We start from the raw sequence: 7,645 nt of genomic DNA, 5'->3' as shown, positions 1-7,645 counted from the left end.
ATGCTAGATCGGTGTGGCATAGGATCGAGATCCTCACAATATCAACCGTTGCAGTGAATGTAACAATGAGGGGCACAATTATAGAGGTTGTAGCAAAAGAAAGAGATCAAAATGAGATGGTGATGGTGGTGATGGTGGTGTCAACCACGATGATGGTGGAGCTCAAGGAAGTGGTTGTGGTGATGATGGATCTCGGGGACGTGGCCGTGGTGACGTTCGAGCTCGAGGACGTGGCCGTGGTGACGGTGGAGCTCGAACGAGGCACGGGTGAGATGAAAGGGAGAAGCCCGATGTTCCGGATATACTCCGTGTATCGCTCGTCATACTCCATCTTGTCATGAACCGAACCAGATCTCAGGTGAAGCTGATAAACCTTCCTTCATCTGCCATGAAGCATCCACGATGCAATTAATCATACGATGGATTGATAAGAGAAGCCATCCTGCAAAATTACAAATGTATCTGGTAAGCCCCGTTGTCATTTGCAAATATCCGTCAATCCGCCTTTCCAATTTTACACTAACACTACTAGGGAAAACCCTAGTAGTAGCGTGGGTTTAATGCCTACTAGTAGCATGGGACACCACGCTACTAGTAAGGTGCTACAGCTATTATTTAGCAGTAGCGCGCTCGACACACGCTACTGCTAAGACATATAGCTGCAGCGTGTGTTAACTCCCGCGCTACTGCTAATCTAGATAGTAGTAGTGTGTTTACACTCCATCGCTATTAGTATTTTTTATACGCCCTTATACAAATTTTGGTACAATACCAATTATGAGGTTTATATCATTATGTCCATAACAGTGTGTGAAATGTAGGTGGATTAGGTTCAAGTGCAGGTGCAAATGTTAAGTCTTGCATAGTGCTTGCCAAGTTTTGCATCCAAATAGGTGTATGTGTCTGTGTTGTATAATTTTGCGTGAAAAGTATAACCATGCTCGATCTTCAACACATAATTTTGCATAGTTTTCATAGGACTGAAACCTAACTTATCCAACACAAAAACTCTTGCATGGCAGGGGATACGCTAGTAGAATAGTAAAAAAAAATTATAAGTTGAAGCAAATGAAGCAAATGTCATGCTTAATTACGAAAAAAGATTTATCGTTGTGACTTACTGTATCCACTTCGAAGTTCTCGTCCAGCTTGATTCTGAAGCGCCTATCATCATCTAGGAAGATTTTGTCGCACATGCCGCGCTCATCTTCGCAGTATTCGCAAATACCAAAATCCTTTTTGTTGTCAGACATTTCCTATGTTCATAGTTTAAACATTAGTTGAAAATCGATCCAAGGGAACTACCAGGATACTCAACACACAAATCTGGGGCACTCGATATTTCCTACATATTCTGGCACAAGTCATTTCAAAATTCATGGAAAAATCTGGCATGACCTTTGCTAAAATAGGACATATCGAGCGCCTGAAATTTTCCGAAACAGAAATGAATCAACACTCCGGCAAAACATAGGCCACTCGGAGGTGTAACCTGCAAACATGACCGACCACTTGGGCAAGCACATATCCTATTTGAGCAACACAAGATATACATTTCAAAATATCTTATAGGACTCATATTGACATGAGCATTCAATAAGCAAAACCAAATCGTAAAATAAATAAGTATTCAAATTAGCATGCATTTAATAAGCAAAAGTAAATAATCTATTGTGTCCGTACATAGTCGGATATTATCACTAATACATCCCGAATAGTATCATACATATAACATCACTAATAAAACTAAAACCTTAGCGAACGACGGGTATCGGCGCGGGTGGTGGACACCCAAAGAGAAGGAACCATCACAGGATCATAGCTCCAGTGAGATCCCTGGAGAACCTGTCAGGTATTGGAGAACATGTGCTCCAACGCAATCAAGTAGCGACAGACGTGCGCGTCCTCCTCGCTGACACGGTGACATACAACCTCCGCGGGATCCTCAAGCCTCTGGACCGTCACTGGCCCACGCGACCGCCACCAAAGAAGGTTTGGGTCAACGACGGGCTGACTCCTCACCAAGCTGCGCCCCCCGGTAGGTAGCGCCTCCCAGTACCAGCCCGACGGAGCCCAGTCCCGGACATGGCCGAGTCGACGACGAGGAAGCGGGATAGGCATCATCGACGTCGATGCGGGAAGAATTGCTTTAACTAAAAAATAATAACAAATGTAACATGTTCAACTAGTTCTATTAATTCAACTAGTTCTTACTAAAAATAAACTTACTATAAATAAAAATAAACTAGTACCTAATTACTACCTAGTTCTTACTAACTAATTAGTACCTAGGAACTACTGCTCTAATTACCATCTAATTTGATGAACCTAGGGGTAGAAAGTGGTAGCGGATAATCTGAAATATCTGATATTCGTATTCGATCGGATATTCCAATTATCCAACTTAAAAGTCAAATAAGTGATCAAATTTTACTCGTTTTATGATTAATCTTAGAAATTATTATGCATTACAATATTGTTTATTCATAAACCTATTTATCATTGAATTATTGTATGTCACAAGTTGAATACTTCATGTCACATAGCTATTGACTAATACACTTAAGCAATATGTCGCTATTATTAGTATCCCAATCCGCATCTGATTCGTTTCCACCCATAGATGAACCCTAACTAATTTAATGCAATTAAAATTTGAAGAACCCTGAGCAGAGGTAGGGGAGGGGGAGGAGCAGGCATGCTCACCTCGGGTGCTTGCGGATGGCAGCGTCGAGGCCGCGGTCGGGGCTCGGGCGTGCCACGGAGGGCGTTGTCGAGGTCAGAGACGGCGTCGAATCCGGGGTCGGGAGCGCCGTCGAGGGTGTGCGGAGAGCGACGGGAGAGCGCGCGGCGGCCGACGGGCGATGGCGGCGGCGACAACGGAGGAGTTGGGATTTGGGGGAAGTGGTCGTGGGGAAGAACGAACCGCGCGTTAAGTCAAAAGTAGCAGTAGCGCGTTCAAGGAGGTGCGCTACTGCTAAGTTAGCTATAGCGCGTTCCTGGATATGCGCTACTTCTATTCCTTTCTCTTTTTCCCCTTTTCTTTTATTTTTCTTTACATTTTATTTTTTTCCTTTCTCCTTTTTCTGTTTTTTCATTTTCATTTACTTTTCTATTTGCTTTCCATTTAATTTTATTTCCTTTATCAATAGCGTCTTTCTGCGTAAACGCGCTGCTACAAAGCAAGTAGCGGTAGCGGTGTTCGCCATAGATCGTTACTACTATGTGTAGCCTATCGGTTAAGCAGTGGGAATTTTAGTAGTAGCGCTTTTATCTTGAGGCGCGCTACTACTACAATTGTATCTGTAGCGCGGTTTATGCCAACGCGCTACTGCTACTTAGCACTGGCGTGCTTTTTTAACATGTGCTGCTGCTAAAGTTCTGTGTACAAGGTTTTCCCAGTAGTGTAATTCTTCCATACACCATATATGTGCCTACATATCCTAACCAAATTCATAGCACTTCCATAAAAATCCTCAATCATACATATCCTAAGCCATACTTATCTTAGATCACACTAACCCTTAACACTATAATACCAAACTGCAATGATAATATATCAGGAAGAATATGAACTAGGGTTTCACCCAAATCAATCAAATGCAGAGATTCCAACCAATAGAAACAGGGGAAAGGGAGGAGAATACCTTGGGAATTCGAAGGACAACCGGATCCACCGATCTTTGCCTCATATCCGTAGCACTTGGAGGGGCGAATTGAGGGGCGCCTTGGTGGGGAAAGAAACAGAGGATAGAAAGAACAAAGCAGAGAGGAGAAGGTGCGGGCGTCGATATGTCAAGGGGTATGGCGCCCTAGGCCGGGGTGTCGTGCTACAAACCATGGCACCCTGGACCGAGGCGTCATGCGTCCAAGGCCATGCCGACGTGGCAGTCAGCGCTGACACGTATGGCGCCCTTGCCCGGGCGTTATGTAATATACCATGGTGCCCGGGTGCGGGCGTCATGTGGGTAGGGCCATTTTGTGAAATGTTTTTGAACCAGGGCATTTTGTGCTGAACTTTGGCCAAAGGGCCAGTTTTGTCGCTTTTCACGAGTTGCTCTATCAGCATGTACATTGTAGTGTTCCAAGGGTGCTAGAGCCCCACCCAGAAATCCTCTGTGAAGCTTTGGTTATATAGATCATTTGGTTGGCTCTTTTTACTAGCAGGAACGTAATTACTTGAAGCAATTGGCAAGACAATTATTTGATTGAGCTCGAAGCATTGGTCTTGTAGGAAGGTAACTACTTGAACGTATGCACATGTTCAGACCTCATAGAGGAGCTCCAACATCTGTGTTTGTTCCGTCACTCTAACCATTCACATCCCCATCAGAAGGCTCACTCGTTACTGTCACCATCTATATTACACTTTGTTTCCATTTACTTTTGTTGTACTACCCTATTTTTTTGTTAATTACACTTTTGCGGTTGTAGTTCCAATGCATGGTTAGTTATTTTGGAAAGAAATAATATGGTGCTTCTTTCACTTAATAGAATATTTGATAATAATCAGATTTGTGATTGTTGTTCAGTGGGTAAACAAATGATGAGCATCCATGTACATGCTTAACGATTTATATCTAGCTTGCAAGGAGATTAAGGAATGATAGTGTTCTTTTTTTTGCTCACAAGCAAGATTATTATGTCAAATAAGTGACTATTTGCGCCTTTCAGAGTGTCTACCATTCACTTGTTGGTTCTCCTAATAAAATAATTGCTAATAGTTAGACTACCTTGTGATTATTGCTCCTATGGGTAAACAAATGTAGGGTTATTCATGTACACATAGGTTTAGCAAAAGCGCATGACTTTCCTTCTGGTTTGGTAGCTAAGACTGAGATACTTGGGCTTGTTTATGCCTTAATTTCATGATTCCAACATATGTAGAATTATATATTTCTTAGATGTTTGTTATAATTTATTACTTTATTTTCAAAGTTCAGTAAATTCCTGAAAACAAACTAACATGAATTTGAAGAGGTCTCACTTGACCACACAGAGTTAGCAAAAGAAAAAATATGAGGTAATTGTAAGTTGGCATCTTCCGCCACTGGCTAAATTTAAATGTCATTCTAGAGTTTTTTAAGCATGCATTTTCTCTGTCTGTTAGGCTATGGTTCTGATAGTTTATAGCATTGTTTTTCATTTTTTTTGTTGAGTTACAATGGCTACAACTTTGATGTCCAGTTCTTAGTGTGGTTCAACGAATACACAACCCGGCTAAACACTTTATCATCGCCTTTTTTACAGTATCAATAGTCTATTATCTTAGTGTACCATGTATCTTTCAGATACAAGATTTAACCGAGCGATGCAGCGATTACTCTACCTGATATGATCGAAGGTGTCTATATGATGCATCTCTACCAAAGTATCTGTAAGTTAATAAGATATCGTAGACTGATCTTATGCCTCTCATATAACGCCATGTACCGACCTTATCTAAATATTCAGTTGGGCATGGTTTGGATGCTGACTCTGCATAATACCATCACCTCCATGTCCTAGGCATTCCGCTTGGCGGCTATACCATACATCTTTGCCACTATAGCTTGCTTTATAAAATCAATGTATTCTATTATCAAGTGCTCTCATTACTTTCTTTTGGTCTATCATGGTACCATGTAATGGGATATAAGTATCGGTTCTAATAAGTCACATATGCATGGTTTGAATACTCGGCTCGCTCTCGCTTTTTACGCCATGGGCACAACGGAGTAATTACACTTACTCATATAGTGTTCAGTTTAGTTGAAAGGGAGTCATTTTGGCATTTAAGTGGAAACATGCATTTTCTGATTTTGGATTTTGGTTCCTATTCGCTAAAACAGAAAAGTAGCATTCATGGTAGGACACTAGAGTTTGTGATGCGGCTTAGCTGCTCATGCACAGTGGCTCCGATCCGCGTGTACTACTACTACCTCGGTCCTGGTTTATTGGTCTTTCTTGTATTTTGTGTCAAATTTAACCATAAATTTAACTAATAAATGTTCAGCATGTCACAAAAATTATATCATTAAAAACTATGTTCAAATACGAATTCACTGATATAATTTTTGTTGACATGCATGAACATTTTCTTAGTTAATCTATAAGGTCGAAATTTGACATAGATTACAAAGAGGACCAATAAACCAGGACAGAGCTAGTACATGGCAAGCATCGGCTGATGACAACTCTGATTTCCGCCGACCCGCTGACACAACTGCACAAAGATTAGGCACAAACATCAAACAGATTTGTTATGTTTATTATTACGGACGGATGCTCCGATCCGTACACCCACATACATAGCCCGATGAGCATCGCCTGATGACACTCCAGATCTCTGTCGGGCGGTGACACAAACTGCACAAAGATTGGGAACCGACACAAAACAGATTTGTTAATTTCACGGCTGCTCCGATCAGTGCACCCGCGTAAAGTATCCGCACGACGACAGATCAGATTTCTGCCGGCAGCTGACACAAACTGCATAAAGATTAGGCGCCAACACCAAACAGATATATTTAGTTTCTTTTTGTACAGGGAATAGATTTGTTAAGTTAGGGAGAAGCTAACACATTTTTTTATATAATGGCATAGGTGGGTGATTTTTCCTAACTTGCCACACCTTTACCATCATTTTTTTTAACTTTCCTTTACCATCAATTGGTCTAGCCTATTTTTATTTTTTCTGGTTAACCATTTAAGGTTTTTAATATTTAATAAATAAAAATATATGATCGTACTGATGCAGAGCCGTCAGACAACCACCTTTTCTTATAAAGAAAATGATAATCCTTATTCGTAGTGACAGTCATGTAGTTAGTTACCAGTTTTCGAAAGTTCATACAGGAATTGTAAAAGAACAGCCCTTTTCTTCTTAAACGTTGGGCCAACAATCACTCCCACATAATTTACCTATATATATATATAATATATAATATATATATATATATATATATATATATATATATATATACGTATATATAGAGTGGCGTTTTGGCTCCTAGGTGCATATGCACCCATTGTCCAAATCCAAATTCCGAGAATTTGAAAAATTCGAAACAAAAATCCCGCGTGTATATCCGGACATTTTATGTGCGTTCACAAGGTTTCGGTGAAAAACGACGTTTTTTGTGGCTTGTGTAAAAAAGACAATTTCTGATGCTTCATTCTAACTATTCACGAGGCATTTCTTTATCTTTTTTACACAAGCCACAAAAAACGTCGTTTTTCACTGAAACCTTGTGAACGCACATAAAATGTCCGGATATACACGCGGGATTTTTGTTTCGAATTTTTTGACTTCTCGGAATTTGGATTTCGACAATGGGTGCATATGCACCTAGGAGCCAAAGGCAATTACCGTATATATATATATATATATATATATATATATATATATATATATATATATATATATATATAGAGAGAGAGAGAGAGAGAGAGAGAGAGTTGAGTCACTTATTTTGGGATGGAGGGATTATATCGCTGCATATATAGCAAGCTGAGTCAAATGATGGGATCAATGAACTTAGATAATTAGTTCTTACTACTTAGCTAGATTAACAAATAAAAATTGTCTGAGCAGGCTTAATCATGTCTTGCATCAACAAGAAGTACTTAACGGTACTATATATAGTCTTAGCACATTAGTCGA

The sequence above is a fragment of the Triticum aestivum genome, chromosome 1B (genome assembly GCF_018294505.1).
Source record: "Triticum aestivum cultivar Chinese Spring chromosome 1B, IWGSC CS RefSeq v2.1, whole genome shotgun sequence".
Classification (NCBI taxonomy): Eukaryota; Viridiplantae; Streptophyta; class Magnoliopsida; order Poales; family Poaceae; genus Triticum; species Triticum aestivum.
Note: the sequence above shows the minus strand (reverse complement) of the source record.